The following is a 25650-nucleotide window of genomic DNA, read 5'->3' on the forward strand; positions in this document are numbered from 1 at the left end:
TTCTATTCAGCAATCTTAAGTTTATGGTAATAGATTATTCTAATACATAGGTAGTAGATGTTTTCTTTTTGTTAATATAAAAATGGTAAGTATTTACATGATATAAAAAACAACATTTAATAATATTCATAGATTCTTTAATTAATTGTACAAATTTCCTTTTAAACCATTATTTTTAGACGTATAAAGTCGCTTGACGCAACAATGTGAATGCAGAGTTGTTACCAATTATCAATTATTGCAGAAATATTTCGAAATTAATTCGTAACCGCTCGTAAATAAACTGAAATTATAATAGTTGCGGTTAGATCGTGGTCAAAGTTACATAAAACCATTCCATTTGTAATGGCTGTAATGAATGTGAAAAAAGTGCATGAAGAGTAACGGGACTTTGCCTGTTAATATTTTGTGGTCATAGGTGTAGTAGCATTGCTATCGATCGAGTATATTGTCAATGTTATAAAACTAGTAGAAAATAAATTATTAAAATTGGTTTAAATTTATATTTACCTCTTTAAATTAAATCAGCAGCACAGCAATCAAAAACTAAGGAGTAACTGATAGGCCGGTGGTACGGCCTAAATTTCTAACCTAAATTTTTTGATACTACCTTTAAATTGAATACCAACTATCTACAGCCCGATTAATGAAACTTATGTAGTAGGTTCGTACTTTAACTGAGGTTAATACAGTATATTTGTACCTTTGCAATACTCATGTGTCAGTCCACTGGGAACTGGAGAGCTGTTAGCGAAGCATCAGCCACAATCATGGAAAAACTGAGGCATACAAACTCTAGCAAGAAAGTATCGGGAATTTATAAGTATAACAAAAATTGTTCAATAATCATCCAAATTTATGTTATCCCTTTGAAAGTAACATCCATTTGAAGCGAAGCACATGTGCCAATGCTTCTTCCAATCGTCAAAAAAAAAAAAAAAAAAATTAAATAAAATTATGAGCACTTTCCGCGCTGGCCTCGCGTCAAACTTGTTTTGAAGTCTTCAATTGAGTCGAAGCGTATTCACCGAAATGGATATTTCAGTATGGAGAAAGGTAAAAGTCACAGGTGGCCATATCAGGTGAATACGTTGCTTGCTCAATGATATTTGTTGAGGGTTTGGCCAAAATTTAACACAAATACATTGATTTCAATTTTAAATTTCGACAAACAGTACTGTGGTGGATAAATTACGCTAATTTTTGGCATCGTAATTAAGGGCAGTTATATTAGTTATATCAAAAAAATATACGTGTCTTCTATATAAGCGGAGGATGAGAGGGAAAAATGAAGAATTCTTGACATCTGCGATTCTTTGCTGAAACTAAATGAAATCGAACCATTTTTGAAGCGAATGGTAACAGGAGCCGAGAAGTGGATCAAATACCACAGTAACGTGCAAAGGGACAGACAGACTGTCAACCGAATTTTAACTTTTCTCTTCATTCTGATCATTTATATATATATATATATAACCCTTTACCTATCTCGCTTAGTTTTAGGGGATACATACAATAGTTAGATGAACAAAAATATTAAACTCCTAAAGTAATGAACAACAGCATCTTCTGGCAAAACTCCAAGCGAATCAGCAAGTCTGCAGCGTTCAGTTTGTTGGCCATTTGAATTTTATATGGGAATAAGCCCAAATTTTTGTGCATAATTGACTGTAATGACTGTCTGCCTACACCCATTTGAGCAGATAAGCTTCTTGTCGACGACACGTTAATTGTTTTGTTTGGCAGCAGCTACAGCAGCGTTTGTTTCCTCCGTTCGAACTGAAGGGTTTCGATGGCAAGGTCTTCTGTTGACTGCCCCATGCTCGCCCAATTGTTTACAAGTGTCATTATGGTCCATCTGCTCGGAGGATTGCCGCCAAACATGCGCCTATACTCTCTTTGAATCGAAACTACGGACTCCAGTGCGTGATAGCCGCGGACAAACCAAATTCTTGTTTCAGTGTCCCAGTTATCCATTTTTGTTAAATGTAAAAGTCAGTCTGCAAATTAAAAAAAAAATTAACCAGATTCATTAAATAGAAAAAAAGTTATTTAATTTTTTTTTTGGTAGCGGCTTTCATCAGCCACCCTGTATACAAAACACTATCAAGAAATTGGACTATAAAATATTCCTCCGAGGACATTACAAACGTCAAGGCATAAGCTTTCGAAACTAATTGCGGCAGAATACCAGAACATTGGTTTTGCAGAGTATGAAATATTAAGTTACAAATCTTAAATCCTTTAAACTGGGTACTATTTAAAATCAATCAAATGAGTATCTTACTCCAAAGCATAAATTTCACCCGAAATAGTTAGTTAGCATTCCAAACGCCTTTTGCATGGCTACGTTTGTACATGAATTTTCACCTTCCGCACGCGCTGTACACCTATTTGGTGACATGTAAACGCGTTTACAAATGTCTAATGTGCTAAGGACTGACATTCAAATTGCTCATGTAAACAAGCACATTGGTAATAAATACATATACATATGTATGTAAGCATGTATATGTGAAAAGTATATTATTACGCAACGAAACTTCAACGGTACGTGCCCGCTGAATTAAATCATCATTCTATTCCAATGTACGCGAAAGGGAAACAGCGCAAGAATATCCTTAACGAAGCAAGCACGTTCACATCAATGAACCCGCAAATATATAGCACATGTGTTCACTACTTCAGCATGTGCATACACAATTTTCAATTTACCCAACTTTGAATGCTACAGTCTTTCACAGCACAGGCATCTTACAATTTCCGATTTTTTTATGTTTTTTTGTTTTTTTGAAAAGTAGCATTCAAATGGTTTGAGCGCACACACACTCAACAGTTTTTACACCTTTCTATTTACATATATATGTATGTGTGTACATTTCATATACTGCCTCACACATTTAGAAGCTGATACTCAAAGACGCACTTGCCGTGAACTCCAATGAACCACATGGCGCTGAGTGTTTGCTTTCGATGTCTGACGGCATTGTTGCTAATGCCCTTGTACGTCTACTTGTACCTGCATTACTGTTTATATTACTGTTGAAAAACAATTGTCAACTTCATACTTGTTATATAATACAAGCATACATATGTATACATATACAGAGTTGTATGAAAACAATAGCGAGGTATTCTTGAAATAATGAGGTCTGCAGCAGCGTGGAACGTACTGAAGGAACTTTAGCCGACTATTATGAGTGGAAAAATGTGGAAGCCCTCAACGTTTGCGTCTCAAAAGATTTACAAAAATATGGAAGGTTCGTGTAATGAATTGCAGACAGACGAAAATGAATTAAAAACGATGAAGTGATGCACAAATATTCTCATAAAAAGTTAGTTTAAGATATCAAATTATTGTTAATTACTTAAGTAGTTCGAATATAGCTCGAAATTCTCACATTAATAGTTTTATCGTAGGTATATAAATCGCAAGCTTAACATCGGAAGATGTGGCTGCTCTGCTGCTGTGCTGTCAGCAACTAATGCAGAGACGCAACGTAGACGTAGCTTCACCAAGCCATCTAAAGGTAAAACATTAATCATTTATTTAGAATAATTCACAAAAAAACTTTGCTGTTCATTGATATCATTGGGGTATTTTCGATAAAGATGCTATTTACTAAAATGAGTAAAAAATAATAAGACTTTGTTCATACTTTTTCAATTCTCACTTTATTCTTCAAAATCTATTTCGTCCCCATCAAAGTAATTCCCATTGACTCCAATATACTTGTGCAGACTTTTTTTGTCAATCCTCGAAACAGTTGGTTTCCGGAATAACCTTCAATTCACATAGGCACTCACGTCTTCAGTTGGCGAAAAACTCACGAATAATCAAAGCAGTATGCGACAGAGCAATATCGTGGCGCTAAATTCAAAAGTTGTCGACCCATAATTCCATCCTCTTTTTACGACTATTTTCGCGCAGACGGGGCATAATGCTCAAATAGTATTCGCTGTTGGCAGTTTGGCCAGTGGGAAGGCATTCGGATAATCGGTGCACAACTGTCAATCTAACCTTTATTTTTGACGATTGTTTTGACTTTGGCTCACCTTTGCCACGATATTCGACAATCTGTTCATCTGTTTCCGAGGCGGAAGCATAGATCCAAGACCCATCGTCAGCAATAGTACATTTCATGACATCGTGGTATTCGGAAATTTAACGTTTTTGGAACTAATCGTGGTGTGTTCTTCCAAAATAATTTTCACTGATTCTTCTGTTATTTCAACGAAGCCAGTAAAATCTCTGACTATTAATCTTCGATTCTCAAGAGTCAATTTCAGTTAATGTCCAATGCCATCGTGGACTTGGTTCGTCGTCAACATTCTGAACGGTTCCGTTTGAATGTAGCTTCGTTGCTGAATAATTTCAATCGTCGTAACAATCGCCGAATGCACATTATATAGTTCACAAAGACAAGCGTGTACTAAATACGAATGATTATTTTGATGTGACATTTGGCAAAGATGTCACTGATAGACAAGAGACCGTAGAATTTGATCGATATATTTGAATTATATAGGATGAAGAAAAAGGTGAGCTTTCCCCATACAAAATTGGGACATACCTACGAATTTCATATTGTTTTATTTACAGATTTAAAAGGTTCATTTCGATATATAAATGCAAGTCGATTAAGGGGCTGCTGTATCTACGAAGAACTACTTTGGATACCTCCACACTTTCAGACGGGTTAAATAGTATAGTGTCTCACTAAGCCAAGTGTTTCGAGCAAAAAAGACTATGCTGAGAAACAATTAATCCATTTAGCAAATAGTTTGTTTGTAGACTAAGTACTAATCGGAACGTCTCCTTAAGCACAAAAAAATGTTCTCGCTTTCTCTGCAAGAGATGTGGCAAAAAAGAAAAGATTAAATAAAAAAGTGTAAAATCTTTATGAAATATTCAGTGCATTGCATTCAGTGCAAATTATATTGAAAAAAATATGAGACACTGTGCCAATATACATTTATGCACACGGAAGACTATCAAGCAGATGGTAAAGGCCATGCTTCATCGAATATTTATGGTCCGTATGACTTGCTGGCATTCGATAGCTTACCAATGAAGGTCAGTGCAAAACACACGTACATAGATTAGAGTTTCAGCAGCGCAGTGTGCTAAGATGAAGAGAAATACATACATATGTGTGAATGGTTCGAAAGAGCGTGTCGCTTATGCTTGACCGTATTCCTTTTTCATTCAATTGGACTTCGGAATGAATTGAGGAAACCATGTTTTATCCATTGTTATATATTTGTGCAGAACCTCGGACTTTTTATGCCAAAACATCCCAAAAATTGCTCCGAATCTCCAAGTCGTCGTTGGTTTTTGTCAGAAGTGAGCTAGAGCGGAACATACTTTTAACGGAGCTTTCTCCTATCGAAATATACGTGAATTGTATGATGTACACGTTAAGTTGGTATCATTAGAGCACCTGTTATCGCAAATAACATCACTTAAATTATTTTGTGGACTTTTGGTGTTTTGGCGGGCAATATTCTCTTTAGAGGCGTTAATCGCCTTCACCGGTTCGGCGTTCATGTCATCACGTCTACATTTGGCATACCAATCCATGATGGTTGATTTTATTGGGACTATGTTCGGAAGTTCCCATCAAACCAAGTTTTTCCTTTCAAATTTCAATTATTTATCAATACGCTAAAATCCGGTTATACATTTTTTTTTTACAAAAGCAAAAGTTGCTTCACTTAATGTGGATTTAATTCGAATAGTGCTATCTATATGTCGGGCTCTGATTCTTCACTTGATTTGCTACACTCAAATGTAAGGTTGCCTAATATCTCCCTTCCCCTGTTTTGCTCTTCATTCAATGGTTTATAGAAAGTGTTAAAGTGGTCGGATTTATTTCGAATATGTTGTACGATAATCTGTTTCCATCTAGACGGCAACTTCATAATACCCCCTTATTCCATTTCAGCAACATATCGCAGGCGTAAATTCGGGCCAGAAGGTTTTTTGCGTCAAATTATGCATTACTCAAATATTAAGCTTTTTTTGTATCCATCTTTCTGCAGATGATTTCAAATGGTTTGGTGAGTAACCATCCCCCCATCTTCTGGGCGATGTCATGAGATGCCACATGCCGGTCTAACCCGATGTTTTACATGATTTGATCGGTATTCGTCAACACAGGTCTTCTACCGGCTGGCTTAGCCATTACTCCGTAGTTCGAAGTGATAGCACCCAAAGCACCATTAATCTCACCGAACGTTTAACAGTTGAACACAATATCCAAACTAATCATGCACCGCGTCATTTTCTAAGTTATGTCAAGACTTTTCAAAGATGCATAGCCAGATACGAGCTCTGTAGCGCTTTATACATAGCCGCGAAATTCAAAAGACAATAGGCGGAAGGGAGTTAACCTAATATAAAGGAGACAACCTAATGTAAGCCTGAAAGAGAGAAGTTCGATATCTTTTTCCCAGAATAAATTGTCAACATTAGACCGCTCTAGACTAGCTTAATTCGTTAATTTTAATCATTTAACTAACTGAAAAATAAAATTACTTTGACTTATGTGATTTTCACGCCCCTCTCGTATAAGCTACCAGTCGCTGTCATGCTAAAGCAAATCTCTTCTGTTTTTACTACTGTCAGCGCACCTGACTGACAATGCAGCAGACATGTCACGCTTATTGATTTGCCAATTGTTGCATACTGCTTTTTGAAAATGGAAGAAATACATACATATTTACATGCGCACCTGTGCAACAGTGCACCGTTATTTGAAGGCTAACTCAAGCGAAGTAAAGCAAGTCTGCACACACGACAGCAGCGCAGTGGTATTTGCTGATTTCCTGGCAACACACAGCCAGGTGCAACAATTGAATTTACGCAACCAGCCCCATCAAGTTGCAGCAATTTCGAAGAGAAGCAAAACAACTAAAATAATACATACAAGTATATCAATAAAGCGTATGTGTGTATATAATTTGAATGTTTCTAAACAAGCACAGTCAAAGCTTGTGCAAAAACACCAGCAACAATTCTACGAGCTGTTTTTTGTAAACGCAACAACAACAACACCAAGCGAATAGCACATTCCGCTAACGTCACGCCAGGCGAAAGAGAAATCAATGAACATAAGGAATGAAAGGGAAACAATTAGCGCTTGCATAAGCTACTTGAATGTGTGTTCGTATATATGTACGTATGTGTCTATGTTAGTGTGTGGACCCGAAAGGATAAGCCGATGCTAAGCGAGTTGCATTTACGCAGAGGCATAGACAACAGGCACACTTACAAAGAAGAACAGACAGCCTGTTTGCTTGCTTGCAGCAACACGCGCGTGTTCTAATAACCACAACAACAGCATTAATAGAGCCATCAACAGAGCACGTGCGTACACAATCAAAACAATACCCATACCAACAAGTTGCGACTCGATATTGTTGGCAGATTTTCGAACATCAAGCCTCCTGTAACACGAGACGATACATATACGTGAGCCTATAGCAGTACGCACGGCTGCCGAAAACGCAATTTGAGCGCTTGCGCTGTGAATTTTCGAAATCACAAATGTCGTTTACGATATAAGCGTCCACAATGACATACGCGGCGCGCAAAGGTAAGCAGCGGAAGCAATAGCAGACACCAACACACAAATACAGCGTCAAATGGCAGAAGACAGCGCCTGGGTCTGCGGTAGCAGCAGTCAAGAGCCAACAGTTACGCGCAACTTTCGCACAATCCTTTCCTTCTTGCCAGCGCGGCCGCTGGTTGGGTCTTTCAACGTCCGCAGCGGAGGTGTCCTTTAGGTGCTAGCAGCAAGAACAGTCTACGTTCGTCCGTTGGGCTGTACGCACGTGCCCGTTTCTGCAGCGCTTTCGGTGTGATTTAGTTTTGGTGAAAAAACACTTACAAAAAAGAAAAAAAAAAAATTAACAGTGCTAAACTTTGAAACTTAAATGGTAGGTGAAGTTGTAAAAATGTACCAAATCTTAAAATAGAATAGCAAACGCGCTTAGAAGTGCGCGCCAGCGAGTGAGTGCGCGCGGTTCGTGTAACGGCGTTGATGTTAGTGCACTCATAAGAAAATAGTGATTTCAAATTTTTTAACGGATTTTACGCTTATTTATGTTCAACAAACTAATTATAAATAAAATTTGAAATAAAATAAAACTAAAATGTTTAAATAAAATAATCCAGCGAAAAATGTTATTGATTTAATAAATATAATATTTTTAAAAGTTTAACAACAAAAATTGAAAAAATTAAATTTTTAATGCCCAAAAAATAGTTTCAACTTATTACGCATTGAAAAATAGTCAAAAACAGATCTGGTTGAAAGCTAGTTTATAATTTATTTTTATTTGTTTAAAATTTCCTTGCGTCCTTAGTAATAAATTTTTAATGAGCAAACGCAGCACTTCAATAAATAATTATTTTTTTTATTAAATATCATATACTACAATTAATCATTATTTAACACATTATGAAAATTATAAATCTTCATAAACTTTTTATATCCTTATTGTATCTATAATTTCATAAAATTTTCGTTATTTAAACTTTTTTTCTTTGGATATCGTCATCGGAATCGGTTTGCAACTCTGTCCATGTTACACAAAAAAAAAAAATATTGAGAATCATACTACAATGAGAATATAAAGTGTCATAACAACTACAATAATAACTCTTGTGGGAGTTAGTTTAGAGAAGTATTAAAGATTTCTTTAGTTGAACGCGATATCCAACGGCGCTAAACAACTAAAGCCCTTCACTGTTGCAATGATTCCATTCGTCGCTGTGGGAAAAAACCTAGAAAAAAAGATTCGCGCAATGAAATACAGTTGAAAAAAAGAAGACATTAACAAAATGGCGGGATTTTTGAAAATAATTGAATTTTGCAAACGGTATTGTCGTTTTTGGCCTGTAGAAATTCAATTTGTGAACGCTCAAAAAAAAAAAACAAAATTAAAATTGATTTTATAGAGAATTACATAAATACATAATCTGCAGAAAAAATTACAGTTATCGAATCTTTTGTGTTCCAACAGTTATTCCAACATAGCTTTAAAAATGAAGTTTTAAGAAAAACGCGCTTCAAAATAAATGGATGGAGTTGCATTTAATTAGCGGCTAAATTTTAGAAGACTGTAACAGAAAAAATATTTGGGATATCGAACTAAGATGTTAACTTATTTTAAAACATTTTTTTAAGAAAATATAAGAATATTATTATTATTAATATTATTTCAAAATAAAAATACACAGACTGCACGCTGAGAGCTGAAAACAGTAGGAAATTTTTGCACTGAAGTGATAATACCCTTCACAAAATATTTCTTACAGGATTTCTTGGTTTTGATCGTTTGTGTGGCAACTGTATGCTATACTTATTCGATCTGAACAATTACTTTGGATATTGCACCATTGTCTCAGACAACACTTCATGCTAAATTTCGTAGAAAAATGTCTTCAAATACCACTTTGAGCAACTATCATTCGAGTTTGCTGAATAGCCAAAAGTCACAGAGAGCTAAATCAGGCAAATAAGTTGGTTGCTCCACAATATTGGTTGGAAATTTGGCAAACAACTCACGCAAAATCAGACTGCGATTGTGCATTATCGTGTTGCAAAACCAAGAATTCCCGTTCCTTTTCAAATAGCTTCGCGCAAACAACGCATAATACTCAAATAGTATTCCTTGTTGGGAATTTGGCTTATTGGAAGGAATTCGGAGTGCACCAAACTTCGAGAATAGAATGAAACTATCAACATAATTTTGATTTTTTGACCAGCTTTAACGTGAGTATTCGGCTTCGGCTCACCTTTGACGCGATATTCGGCCGATTGATCTTCTAATGCCGAATCGTAAGCAGATAGTACATCCAAAACTCATCGCCAGTAATAATATATTTCATAACATCTTGGTAGTCGAATGCATTATTTTACAGATATTGACACCAAACGGTTTTTCGAAAAAATGTAATGCTTTTGAAACTAATTGTGCTTTAAATTTTTTAGGTCCAGAAGATCTTTCAAAATAGTATTCACTGATCCTTCAGATATTCTAACAATGCTAGTAAGATTTCTGACTGATAATCGTCGATTCTCATGTACCAATTCTTTTATTTTATTGACGCGTTGATCATCAGTTGATCCTGTACCAATAAAATAATCTTTCTTGCGACAAATAATTATCACTGAAGGCCTTTTTCAAGATTCTGAACATTTCGGCAGCATAAAATTTTATTCCGCTCATAAAATTTAATGAAACTTCTTTTCGAATAATTCCGCTCATGGTAGAAATCGCCGAATGCATTTTATGTGCTTTAGAACCACAAGTTGATAAATATATATTTCGACGAACACTACTGATTACTATTTCTTGCTCACAGTACAGTAGTAAGTTTTCATAAATAGTTGATTCCGAGCATTCAGATTATATGACAGCTATATGCTATGGTAATACGGTGTCAATTTGTATTCATATTAAAAAGAAAATTTTGTTTGCGCTAATAATGACTCTAGCTCTCAACGAAACCGATTTTTTTTTTATTTTCTAGGCTTACCATTATTTTTGAATTAAATAACACCTTGGAACTTGAATTAAATTATTTATTAATTTTTTATTTGTTGTAGTGAATTTGCCATTAGGCCATCGGCGATAATCGAACGAAAAAAATAAGCTTGCAATAACAACAAAAATATATTTTTTAAATTATTATTATTTTACTAAACTATATTTCTCACATTTCATTACATCAGCTGCAACACATTTTAGAATAAAGAAAATATGTTTTATAAGTATTACAGATAACAGACAGTTTTTCTTAATGGAACTTCGTCTACAAACAAATTGATTGCAATTAATTTCCAATTTGAATTTCGATCGAATAAAATTGTGTTCTTTCGCCATTAAAAAATCATCAATTGTGTTAGTGCGGTTGTGGATGTGTGTGCGCTGTGCGCGCGTCGTGACTCGGTGCAACGGCTGTGTGGCGGTGGCAATCAGCGCGGTGTGGTGTGAAACACGTGTCTGCAACAGAGCGACTGCACACAGCTGTAAAAATAACAACAAACAGCAGCTGAAATAAGTGTTCGTGTTGCTTTGGATTAACTATGTGCGTGCATTCGTGAAAGTGTGTGCATATGTGCGGCCTTTGCGCGGAAATTGAATCCGATTTCTCAGTAAGCAGCTGATTTGCGAGCGCGTCAATAAATGAGCCAGACAAATAGATCTAATAACACATTGCACAACAACAAGAAGCTAGAAAACGGATGCGGAAATCATCTGAAAATTCAATGCTCGCGAGAAAAATGGATGAAAAAGTAAATAAAAAAGTGATTAAAAAATAATAGAATAACAACCCTTCAAGCTCAATTTGCGCAACTGACTTTCAAAGCAACATCCTCCTGTTTGTTATTCAGGTAAGTGAATAAAGTCTATAAATTAGCTGCATCCGCTGTTGAAAATTTCACTGTGGCGGAAGTAGACGCTAATCGCTAATTGCTTGCTAATCGGAAATGGAATGTAAATAGAATGAGATATGCACTGTAGTTGAACGCTTACATGTGATTCTCTGGTGAGTGTGGGCTCGCAGTAGAACTCTTGCGCCGAGTCAAATGGTGATTTCAGTTTAGTTGGAGTAATTTATAACTAGTTAGTGGGATTAGGCATATGACTTGCAGGCACAAATGATGTGGCGAAAGCCTAGTGAGTATTCTAATTACAGTTCGAATTACATGATCAAAAGTTTGTTTTATAATTTATATTATATGTAAACTTTGAAAGTAGTTTCCATATAAAAAATATGATTCCTTAAACTCAGACTATAATTTTTCTTAGTACAAAATTTCAAAGTATCTAAAATGATGTGTTTAAAGATATTTACTGAGAACGAAATGTTACATTTGAACAAGAGAAATTCATACAAAATATTAAAAAAAAATATCCCTTAATAACTCAAATACAACCACTCATATTAGTATTGAGTGGCAAGAAAGTAAACAATTTTTGTTGTAGTAGCAAGTTTCATCAAGGTACGTCAATTTTAACCCGGATTTAAACTAAAATAAATGTAATCCTATATCAATCTCAATTCGTTTTAGGTGACACATACAACCTCTGGGTGAACAAAATTATTATATTCTGTAGCAGTATGTTCCAAGAGTATAAAAACAGATTTAAAAGGCAGCTACAATCAAATGAAGTGCATGGCGTATGAGTAACATTTTTAAAATTTCTTTGTGATAGTGCCATACAAATTATAGTATAGGAAGTCATAACATTATATAAAAGGACAATTGCAAGATTTATTGAAGTCTGAAAAACTCTTTTAAGATGTTGATAGAAATGTCTTATAATACAGCGTCTACCAAAAGGGATGACGCCATTTTTAAAGCTCTTGGCGGTCAAGTTTGTTTACGGATTTGTGTTCAATTTTGTGGTTAGCAAGGTGATGAGTCAAACTCTCGAGTGGTTCAGGAAACACAATTGCATACACAAAAGTTTACTGTTTATCGGACCTAACTTCAAAATGTCAGGAAATGTCACTCCAATCATTAGCAAGCAGTAATACACGTCTTATTTTCCGAAAATTCATAAAGGCCGTATTTTTGTAGGAGAGCTCATACAACCAGCGTTGAAATCAATCAAATTTGTGCTCACAAAGTGAAAAACTTTCATTAAAGAATTTCTGCCTATATATTAATGCTTTAACAGTTGGCTTGAAAGAACAATTTATTAGCTTAACCCGATCGAAAATCTTGTCTCAGTTATCAATAATAGTATGTAGAAGTCAAAACAAAGTAATGAGAAATACGAACAATGAAGCTTACCTGGAAATTCAAAGGTTATACAACGATGGAAACGAGGTTTTACTTTTGCATTCGGAGTCATATAAATGTAAAGTTTTTCAAAAGACATATGAACAATTTGGAAACAGCCACAAGGAATTCGGTATCAAGATTATATGGAACAAGAAAAAAAGTTAACTTCAGCTGCATCGAAGCTTCTATACCCTTCACAGGTGCATTTCTTTAAGTAACTATGTGTTCAGTTTGTATGGAAGCTACAGTTATAGTGGTGCGATATCGGCAGTCCCGACAAATGAGTAGCTTCCTGAAGAGGAAATGACGTTAGCAAAGTCAGAATGATATCTTAAAAACTGAGAGACTAGTTTACAGACGGACATCGCGGAATCGACTTAGCTCAACATACTTATCATTTATATATATACTTTATAGGGTCTTCGACGCTTCCTTCCTTCTGGGTGTTACAAACTTCGTGAAAAACTTAATATAAAAATTCATAATCGGCATCACTTGTAGGCATGTGCTTCGCAGTGAATTACATTAACCAACCTCTTTTCTCGCAGAACGATATATTCTTATTCACAGAAAAGTATTTGTTGTTTTAATATTTGACTGCCATAATCTCTCCCACAGTACAAGCCAGTTTTCTCACCATTTCAGACTACGTGGATTTGAATGAAATACTTAAGAATGTCGGTCAATTAATTTTAATCAAATCTGTGTTCAATTACCGATCCGACATTCTGAAAAATTATAAATTATATATATATCGTCGTCAAAAAAGTCTTGCGGTATTTTCGCTAGTTGGCGCTGAGAGCGCGTAGTTCTAGTTTTATTCGTCGCGTCGGGTCATGCATTTTGGAAAGCTCATTTCACGCGCTAACACGTGTTGCATTGATTGTCGTTTCTTTTAAGTCGTTCGTGAGTTATAGCGTCGCAAACATGGAGCAAAATAAAGGGAAAATACGGCATATTTTATAGTACTACTACGATAAAGGCAAAAATGCATCTCAAGCCGCCAATAAAATTTGTGCAGTTTATGGACACGATACAGTTTCCATTTCCACCGCACAATGATGCTTTCAACATTTTCGTTCTGGTGTAGAGATGGTCGGAGATGCGCCACGCTCCGGAAGGCCTGTCGTCGAAAATTCCGATAAAATCGCTGAATTGGTCGAAAGAGACCGGCATAGTAGCAGCCGTAGCATCGGTCAGGAGCTGGGCATGAGTCATCAAATAAAATTTTATGAACAATTAAAAATTCAATAAAAATACCGCAAGAAATACCGCAAGAAATACCGCAAGACTTTTTTGACAACCTATTATACATATCCTGGTGGAAACCACATTAAAAGCTTAACTCATTTCACTCCCGCTGTTCACTAAAACCACTAAACCATTGGCCATTTCGAAAAGTGGCCACACAGAAACAAAAAAAATTTGCAGAGAAAGAGTGTAAGGATAAGACATGAACGAAAACGATTTTTTATAGGCCAATTTGGTTATGTCTTTAAATGACGTAGAATGCTAAGCGGGCCCCAACTAGCCTCCACTTAAATGCTGTGAAATCCTCTGACTTCGTACTGGTGACCGCAAAAGCTAACGTAAGGTTAATGATTCGTACACATGAATTAATGCACCGGAAAATTTTAGAAAATAGTACAGACACCGATTAGACCGTTTGGCCGCACATGTGCGCAAGAAAAGGCAAAGCAGATAGGGGAATATATGGAACTGAAAAAAAAAAAAATATCAGTTTCATCAGTTTTTATGTATGTAATGCTTGTCTACTCAGCATATATAAGCGTGTGCATTATTATATCACATATGCATTTCTACAGGTGTATAGTATATACTAGGGTGGCTCAATAAATACAGAAAAAATTGTAAAATATTAAAACGCGCTCAAGTGTATTGAAGATTATCATTAATCATTTATTATTAAATTTTATGCTTGGATTTTATTAATAGTGTATACGTGTCATATTTTTAGTGCAGAAGTAAAATTTTAACTCTTTATATATCATATATCATCAACTAGAGCAAACAATTTGTTGTAGCTGCATTTATGTTGGGAAACAGATGCCCAGCAACTAGCCAAGCCAGAATTAACACTCATACTTCATAATTATGACTGTGCGTTTGTGTACGTAAGCAAACAACATCCTTAGTCGCATCTCAGCTCAGTGAACCCATATTTTCTGTGATTTTGTGAGCCAAGCAACAATTGTGCTTACATATGTATATAACCACCCTTCATGTACTCTAATGCGCACAGCGCGGCATGGACGCAGTTAATTTTAGTCTGGGTCCATGAACGTGCAAATTCATGGAGGAGATAATCAATAAATTTGATTCGAAACAAAATCGATAAAGATAAATATATAAGTATAGCAGAATATTTATATGAAAGCCACACATATTCTATTTACGGCCGTGCAGTTTACGCAGTGCGGTGTCTGCGAGCTTTAATTTGCAATCTTCTTGATTTATTCGATCACACAAATTGTAAACAAGTGTAGCGGTCTATCCTCTGTTGAAACGTATTGCCATTGCCTTTTCAGGCACGCAAATTTAGGAAAATTGACGAACGATGAAGAGGGAAAAACAAAATGTATAAAGCCACAAAATAAATGCAAAGGAACATGTGGATTTCTCGTATAATGAAACGCCCAAACTGGGTGGGTAGAAAAATTAAATTATGTACCAAATAAAGGCGATCTACAAAAAAAAAAAAAAAAAAAAACAAAAAACAAAAAAAATAAAAATAAAAATAAAAATAAAAATACACATATACAGGGTGGCTGATGAATTTTGCTACACTAAGAAACTCAAATAATTTTTTTTTTTCAGTGTATGGAATTAATTTTTCTTTTATTCATGTTAAATCTCATTCAATTTTATTGAATATTGCTTAATAAGTTTTAAAAATAATGGAATTTAAATGCCCCCCCCCCCTTCCTGTTTGCAATAACTCCACAAGAAAAAGTCCGGTGCAGAAAGGTCAGGCGACCTGGGTGGCCAACGGAATGTGGAGTTTCTGAAGTTGGGCTATGTGAGGAGCTGCACCATCTTGCTGAAACCACGGCGTAATTCTTGGAAGAAGTAGAGCCCGACAATGCAGCGTGATGAAACTGCACACCACACTGTGACACGAAGTGGATGCAATGCCGTCTCATGGTGTATCTGTGGGTTGGAAGCACTCCATATTCGACAATTTTGTTTGTTTATGTTGCCGTTTAAATCGAAGTGGGAATCGTCAGAGATGAAAAGACAGTTCAACATGTTTCCATCCCCTTCCACTATTTGAAGCATCTTCTGGCAAAATTCCAAGCGAATCGGCAAGTCTGCAGCGTTCMGYTTGTTGGCCATTTGAATTTTATATGGGAATAAGTCCAAATCTTTGTGCATAATTGACTGTAATGACTGTCTGCYTAMACCCATTTGAGCAGATAAGCTTCTTGTCGAAACACGTGGATTGTTTTTTATGGCAGCAGCTACAGCAGCGATTATTTCCTCCGTTCGAACTGAAGGGTTTCGATGGTAAGGCTCCTGTTGACTGTCCCATGCTCGGCAAAATTGTTTACAAGTCTCATTATGGTCCATCTGCTCGGASGATTGCCGCCAAACGTGCGCCTATACTCTCTTTGAACCGAAACTACGGACTCCAGTGAGTGATAGCGGCGGACAATCCAAATTCTTTTTTCAGTGTCCCAGTTATCCATTTTTGTTAAATGTAAAAGTCAATCTGCAGAATAAAAAAAAATTTACCAGATTCATTAAATAGAAAAAAAGTTATTTAATTTTTTTTTTTTTTTGTGGTAGCGGCTTTCACCAGCCACCCTGTATATGTAATATTTTATTTTGTCGAGAAAATAGCAACACAGATTGTGCCACAAACAAAGTGGTAATTTGTGTGATTAAATTAACTTTGTTCACACAGACACTTTCGCACGACAATGTTGTTATTTTTTATTAATAAACATTCATGGCGAACGCGGTGGGAATTACGTGTGCATATTCCTACACATTAACAAACATACATGCAGTTCAATTAGAATGAATTCGTAGACAAAATTATTGCAAGGACAAATTGCGTGATTCGTTTTTGAAGGATATGTTAAAAACGGAACAATTGTATTTACAAAATGCGGCTGGTAAGATTATATATGCAAATAATCGGTATGACAAAACGACTAGAAGTTGGGGTTACTCTTTGTTATTCCGATCGTTCAAAAGATAAATTGATAAAAAGTAAGATAACATTAAAAACTTGATACACGTGTTACTTAACTTTTATTTTAAGAATATTAGAGATCAAGATCGGACGGCATACTAGGTATTCTTAGTTCTTAGCTGAATTAAAAGGATTATCCAACTCTGTGCTGGCTTGTAAATGCTTAGGAGGCTATACCAGTGTGACACAAAAAAAAAAAAAAAAAATTATTAACTTTTTCGATTTGATAAATATCCTGTGAAAGTGGGAAGGTCGTATCTTGAATAGTTTTTTAATGGCAATCGTTCTAAAGAGCGACCGCGCGGAGGTGCAAAGGTATATAAGTGAAACTTTAAACGTATTTTTATCGAAACGACATTTTTCAAAATTGCTGACATCATAACTAGACGAGAAATTGACCGATCGACTTCAAATTAAAACTGAGTATTTTGAATACATTTGCTATACAATGACCTACCATCTTTTAGATTGGTTGAAGATTGTCAATTTGGCATAAAAAACGATCATTTTTTAAATTACGTTATTTTGTTAATTTTCGATAATTTTCAAAGGTCGTAGTTCATTGTAAGGGAAATATCTCTAAGTTTAATCAACTTTTGAAATTGTTTTGTTGCAGCTACTCATTCGGCCGGAATCATGCCAGCAGTTGGGGCACTTTTTTTTTTTGGCCTCTCTTAAGACAGCCCCTATCTTCGTTATTTTGCAACATCTTTTGAAAAAGAAAATCGTAAAATATACCTGAAAATATACTTTATTATATTCAGGGAAGTTCGAAATGTTCAACCGCCTACTTTCTCTTAAAAAAAACCACGAAAATAGCAACTTAAGTCGCTGAATTTTTATGTTTCTGTTTAACTGTAAAATGATGTGAGGGAACACACCGGAATCGAAGTGAAAGTTTTGCATTCTTAATGAAGTTATGGTCATCGTTTACACAACTTAAGTTTATTTACAATAGCGCATGTGTTTTTTTTTGCGAAACTCATTGGAATAGTTCAACACGATATTTTGGAAAACTAAAAAGTTGTTACAATTTTTTGTGGTAAAGTTGCTGTAATACTGGTTTGCAGTCAGCCTTTGGAGTGACATTACAGTTCATACTTAATGTCAGCGCGTCAGCATATTCAAGTGTTAAGTCAATGTTCGCGGAGGTTGTAACAAGTGCAAAATATTGTGAAACTAAATATGTTCAAACAAATGCCAACTATTTAAGGTGACGACGTACGTATGAATACGTTCATAAAAAGGAAATAGTTTCAAACCAGGTGTTAATAAAAGTGGACAGACTTTATGTTACTCCAAAGCCAAAGTGTTCGTCTTATAATTGTTATGATTTGTACATACAACACATACAACAAATAACATAATCCGAACAAAATTTCACAAAACTACTAGGGTATGACTCAATTTTTAATTTTAAAAGATGATACAATTTTTAGTTTCGAACATAAAGGTACTTTAAAGCCCGATATTTCATTGTGCTTCTAGTAATAATTAAAATGGGTTTCCTTTATTTGGCATTCTAAAACTTTTTGCGGGATTTCAAGATCATAAAGCTTCTAGAAAACGTAAAATAAGAAAATCCTTTGAACAAAATGTATGTATATACCGGGAAAATATTATACGCACTCAGATAAAAAGGTCAAATAATGGCAAGGCTACAATTACAATACTCAATTACACCACTGCCAGAAACATATAGCAACAATATGCATACAAAAATGTATAGTCAGTATTTCATTCGCAATCATTACAATTTATTCTCCAGTGTGTTTCAACATTGCTAAACCAATCATAACTTTCAGCTAGATATAGGTATGCATATCATCTAATCATATTGTGGTATTACACCAGTGTAAGTATTAGAGAAAAAAGTGTGACAGATTCGCAATAAATATGTGCACGAAATTCTTACAAGTAATGTGTTAATATTTGCTTCCGTTTTGATTCGCCTCAGTAATGACCACATGTAAAAGCTCTGAGGACAGAAATAATGAGGATTACGCTTCGGCAAAAGAAAATGTGCAAATAAAGCAGTAAATTTTTAAATCTGTTAAACAAGAACACACTAGCTTTGCAGCCTCTTTAATTAAAGTATGGGTGAGACTTTAGCACAGAGCAAACAAAGAATAAAGGGAGGAAAGAAGATATGTATATTTTCTCGTTTCATAAAAGCGCACTGCAAGAAAAATTTTCTAAAAAATTTTGAAGAATGTAAAAAAAATGTAATTTCCTATGATTGTGATTATAATATTGAAAAGAATAGAAGAGCTGGATATATTGATGAGCCCCATTTTCTTCTTGCGATGAAAGGCACGTTCGAAAAACATATTCACATATTAAAACATCTTCAACATTTCTAGCTTGTTCGGTGATGTTAACCCTGACTATTACATAAGAGGAGATATTTCTTCGTCTTCTTATTTCTTCAAAACTATGCTGGCAACACTACATAAAATCTTCACAAATCACATTTTTGTTAAAGTAAATAGGTGTCCACTAATATTTCAATATTTAAATTTTGTGTGAGTTCTGATTAGTGTTTTTCTAACCTCGCTTTAATCGTAACCGGATGAAAAAAGATAGGATGTGACAGTGACCAGTCGGTTTTCAAAAGTGTTGCAATAAATATACAAAAATTTCGTGCTCTTGGAGGTTTTTCGACCATAGACTTTCTTAACTTTTTTCTTATACTAAGTTATTCACAAAAACATCCGTTCCTTTTAGTCTTTTTTATTGGCACATGCGAGTTTTGGCTCCAAGCAATATATATATATAGTATAAGTGTTGTTGTGTTGAAATATTTCATAAATACTAAATCAACTCACGCGCGCTGTGGCACACGCAACTCTTACGCGGGAAACAGGCACGTCCATGGCCACAATGCATTGCGCCTAAAAGCGATAAGCCCTAAGCAGACATTATATTCTAGCAGTGGCAATAAAGAAATGTAGCTTTCGGCTAAATTGTTTGCCAAGCCTACATTTCGGTGCCCTCCGCCGCTAACCCATTAGGTAACTAAACAGGCGACATGAACTACAAACGGCCTCTACTCATCGACTTGCCAACGTAAGACATTGCGAATAGCATGCAGACAGCCGAAAATCTAATCTGCTAAAGTATTTACGCTATTTGCCATTTCTTGTTTCTTTTTTTCTCAGATATTTAACACGAAATCGCTAACCGCCACATGCATCCAGAAAAAATACTTTCGAGGCCACACCCAACTTAATGTTCGCCACAAACGCTTTCGGCACCGGCAGCCACATAGTGTGTGGCACTTCCGTTGCCTGGTGGCATTGACTGCGTGTTTGCCCTTCCGGCGGCAGTGGGATGCAACTCAACATAAATAAACATCGCTGGTAGCGTGTCACAAAGGAACTTTTATGCGTGTACAGATACAGCGGCGTTTGTGGCATGATCTACATAAGACTATCGTTAGGCATTCGTTCGGTTACAGTTACAAGTTGGTTGGAGTTACGCGTGTTTACCTTAATATCTTCATCAATGGCATCGAGCGTAATGTCGTAGTACCAACCAGGGTGTCGAAAGGGCCGTTTCAGCAGGCGGGCTATTGAAAGTTGCAGTCATTTCCATTGATAAATATCTCCGCCGAGTAAACAACATTTTTATAGTCAATTTGCGTTTTACTTCAATTTACTTCAGATATGTACATGTATGTGTGCGCTGGCGAAAGGAGGCTAAGCAATACAATGCAAACGGGAGAATAAATGAAAGTAAAGCATAAACATAAACTGCTAAAATTGCCGAAAGGGGCATATGCCCGATTTAATTGATATTCGAGGTGTGAAAGCGAAGAAGTCGCAGATGAATAAGAAGATAGTTAGAGAAATATAGCCAAAAACAACAAGAAAAATTAAAAAATGGTAGTATAGCTGTTTTACCATCGGCTCCTTGGAAAAAATAACGAAAGAGTAACGGCAGGCGTGCAGTCAAAAAAGGAAAGACGAAAACCATAATAATAAAAGATTAAAAAAATATCTGACATCAAGTAGAAACAGCAACTACTAATGGGAAGGAAAACATAATCCTGTATTATCTTTTTTTACGTTTCTCAAAATTAATTGTTTTTTTTTTTTGTTTGAAATTCCAAATATTACATCTTCATTTTGTGGACAAATAGTTGGTACTCCACTATTAGAACAAAAAAATTGGGCGAGGAATGGAAACTTCAGCTACAAGTTTATATTCAAAGACACTTATTTGTATGGATTTGCAGGATTTATTGATAAAAACGCTAAGAGTCCCTAAAGCAAGGGTACGTGAGCTCACTGTACTGTATGGCTAATTCAAAGCTTAAGGAACACAATTAGATTATTATGTTGTTATACGGAAGTAGTACGCGAATTATTTTTGTACCTTAATTTATAGGATACGAGATCAATTATTGGCAGTATTTTCTCTATAAAAACCAGACCAGTTGTCAATGAGAATTTGGAAGTCATCAAATAAAAATTATTTCAAGTTAAACACTCAGAGTTTTATTTTTGATATTTTTAATATATGCTTTTCAATGAGGCTATGCTTTTTTCACAGTTGGTTTTCTGAGTCCTGTTACTTGATTTTTACTCAGTTGGCTTTGCCTTTTCATTTTCTTTACTGCAAAACAACGTTTGCAAATTGTCCAAATATATTATCCAAATAATACGAGTAAAACGGTTCAGATGATTCACCGTACGCTGTGTCTTACATTCGGTCGATTTAATTGCGCGGCACTTTTATTCTAGTGGATAATATGCATAGATATATAACAAGACAAATAACAAGAAAAGACTGATAACACACATAATTGAACAATATGTATTTTAAGGAGCGATTAGCTGTTCAAAAACTGCTTAAAGAGGCCATCCATTAAAATTAATGGAACCCTAATTTGGAAATGAAAAAAAAGTAAAAAATTCTGAAGTAAAGCTTTCAACAAAAAACAATAATTATAAATATAGCAAAAATGAAAATAAATGAAATAAAATAAAATTGTATAAAAAGAATGAAGGAAGCTGCTGAAATTAGATCTATAAATATGTAAAAGCTATGCAAGTCTTGAATAAGATGCTATCCTTTTTTACTTACAAAAACAGGATTATTTAACAACGTTAATAAAAAAGTGAAAAAGTTGTCGGAAAAGTCACAAACAGGAAACAAGCGCACAAACTCATCACAAGCTGAAAGCTAACAGACCATTTTATTCTTTTTAAACTCAAAACAAAATGAGCAATGGCGCTTTAACTTATGGCTTAGAATTGTAAACTCGTACCTTTTCCGGTTTATGTTCATTTTGTTTTACTCCTGCTTTGTCTGCCTGGATGGTCACTTCTGTGTTATTATCCTTAAGTACACAAAATATAGTAAATCTGACAGTTTAGTATGACTGATAGGATGAGAGATGGGTGGGAGGCAAAGAAAGTTGTTATTGGTTATTGGAATTGAGTGAGGTGAGCATATCTATATAGGCGTGATATGCATGACTTATTCTCTGTAAGCCTGTCCCTTATACAAAATTGTAGGTGTACCAGCTTATATTTTTGTATGGGTGATTGTATAGGTGATTTCCAAACGTAAAAGGCCTATTTTGCATTGAACTGACATTATTATTTAGATTTCTCACAAAAGGTGGTATTTTGCTTAAATAAATTTTTATTTGAGCTTTTATTGCGGATTGAAAGAGGGAAAACCATAGAGACTCCTCCTTCAAATGTAGGATACGGTTAGTAGAGAGAAATTCCCAAGTTTTAAAATTTTAATCGCTCCCTTACCTTCAGTAGATGAGCCGATTTAACCATGTCCATCTGTTGGTCTGTCTGTAGGCAGGCGGATTAGTGCAACCTAGTTTAACGTTTTTTTCTTGTTTCAACTTAATTAAAAAAAACTAACTAAAAAACCATAAATTGAATACAAAACCTGTAAATATTTAAATTAGTCTACTAATTTCACTACGCAGAAATGTAAATTAGAGCTTTTCCTTATATTAAAGCTTAAAAGTCATAGAAAAAGTGGCAAAAATTCACTTTTATACACGATTTCTACGCCATCGAAGCAAATTCTGCAAAAATGAAAACAAAAAACACACGTATGATTTAAGGTACAGAGACACCCACATGTGCTATTTTGCTATACTGTAGGAAGACATATCAATATCATGGTGTCAATATCATCGGCATAGGCCAGCAGCTGTACACGCTTATGGAAGATGGTACCTTCTCTATTTAGTTCTGCAGCTCGAATTATTTTCTTCTGAAGCAGGTTGAAAAAGTCGCACGATAGGGAGCCGCATTGTTTGGAATCAAATGTCTCGTAGGGGTCCTTCCCGATCCTGACGGAGCTTTTGGTGCTGCTCAACGTCAGCTTACACAGCCGTATAAGTTTTGCAGGGAAACCAAATTCAGACATCGCGGCATAAAGGCAGCTCCTTTTCGTGCTGTAGAAAGCAGCTTTGACATCGACGAAGAGGTGGTGAGTGTCGATTCTCCTTTCACGGGTCTTTTCCAAGATTTGGCGCATGGTGAATATCTGGTCGGATGTTGATTTTCCAGGTCTGAAGCCACACTGATAATTTTCAATCAGCTTGTTGACGGTGGGATTTAATTTTTCACACAATACGCTCGATAGAACCTGATATGCAATGTTGAGGAGGCTTATCCCATGGTAGTTGGCACATCTGTTCCATCGTCATCGATTGGGGAATCGGGTTCGCCTTCTCCTGGCGTTGTGCGTTCACTGCCATTCAGCAGGCTGGAGAAGTGTTCCCTCCATAATTTAAGTATGCTCTGGGCATCAGTGATTAGATCACTTCGGGGGTTCCACAAGAGTATGTTCCGATCTTGAAATTTTCATTGACGGAGTCTCTCTCCCACCATGAACCCCACACCAAACTCCTCCGCTCCTTTATATGGCCACTGCAGTCAATGCCACAAGGACCTACTCGTCTCAGTCCTTGTACCGTTCATCGCATTTCTTGGACGGCGGTGATGTCAGCCTTCACTCTAACGAGGACATCAGCTAGCTGGACAGCGGCATCTTTCCAATTAAGGGACCGAAAATTCCAAGTGTATGCCCTCAAATCGTAGTCCTTAAGTCGTTTGGCATGGTCGTCATCAAAAAGGGGGTCACTCATCCGAGGCTTGTTGTTTGTCATTGGGGGTGTTCTTTTACGGTCCGAAACCTAGCGCAAAACCCTATGTAGGGGATATTTCACCTTCTCACTTTAGCTCGCCTTCAAACGGATGTTGTTAGGCTACCCAGAGGATACTTGGTCAAAGACCGGAAGTCGTGAGCTGTTTGAGTCCTATGTAAAAGAATCATTTGTGGCCACTCCCAAGTGAATGGCGATCAGATAACTTTCCTTACTAGCGTGTACTTCTACACATGACTCCATCCTCCAACCTTGGCTTGCAATTACAAAATTATAAAGTTGCAAACATCAGTTGTAATAACTGTGATGCGCAAATCTCGTGTTCCATGTAATTGTTGTTGCTGCTATGCTAATGCTGGTGAAATTTCGCGTGCCTCTGTTGTTTTCTTAAGTTTCAACAAAGCATGTGTCAATTACTTTAGTGGAATTTTTTTCCATGCACTCGGCTACAATTACCTCAAACTCGATACAAGAATGAAAAATGGCTTTTTGTAAATCCATGAAAGAATCACGTTACTTGATTCATACATTTCCATACTCTCAAGCTCTTCGTAACCGAGCTATTCCTAACTCTAACAGCAAGTCCTCTACAACGCTTTTTCCTGCTAAGCAGCAGATAATGCTGTCCGTTGACTTGTCACTTTGTCAAGCTGTCTATTATATGCACTCTTTACTTTACCGCACTTTTTATATACTTTTGTTTCAATTTCATTTCCTTTAAGAGCACAGGTGAGTACCTCATTAACAGAGTCATTTGCTACGTCGGCAGTGCACTTTAGACGTGATTGTCTTTGCGTTTATAATTGCTGCCGTTCGAGAGTGTTTTTGTTGTGCAATATACACATATACATGTTTATTGTTTTCGCTTGCTAGAGTTATTACATCGTTGAAATCATGCTTGCAAATTTTACGTATTGTCTGTTGTAAAGGAATTTTTTCTTTCTCCGCCTTCTATATATAGCATGTAATTGTTCTGTTTGTTGCTTGTGTTAAATATTTATTTTCTGAGCAAAACACAAGAAAATCCGCTAATAAATATAAGAAAGGCTTGACTTATCATTAACTATTAAAAGCCTGTTCGCCAGGGCGGCTGAGTAATATCAGACGACAGATTACCTTACAGAACTTTTGTCAGAAATTTATGGTACAAATTCAGCTTAATTTTTTTTTTTTTAATATTAAAAACCTTTGTCTTCAGCCCACCAGTTTCAAGGTAATTTTTTGAGCTATAATGGGATGATATAATCCAACGCTCTTCTAGGAATTATCCACTTATTTGCTCCTCACATCGCATAGAATAACTTTCGCATCGTTTCGCTGAATTATTTAGTTATTTCCCCTGTCACCTTGTAAACATACTTTAACTGATATGCGTGCGACTAAATATTAAAAATTGCGTGCAAATAAAATTGCTTGTTCAGAAGCTTAGCGTTATTGTCGCATAAGCAATTTTATTAAATGCTGAA

This window comes from Bactrocera latifrons, unplaced genomic scaffold, assembly GCF_001853355.1.
Source record: "Bactrocera latifrons isolate USDA-ARS-PBARC rearing strain unplaced genomic scaffold, ASM185335v1 scaffold_69, whole genome shotgun sequence".
Classification (NCBI taxonomy): Eukaryota; Metazoa; Arthropoda; class Insecta; order Diptera; family Tephritidae; genus Bactrocera; species Bactrocera latifrons.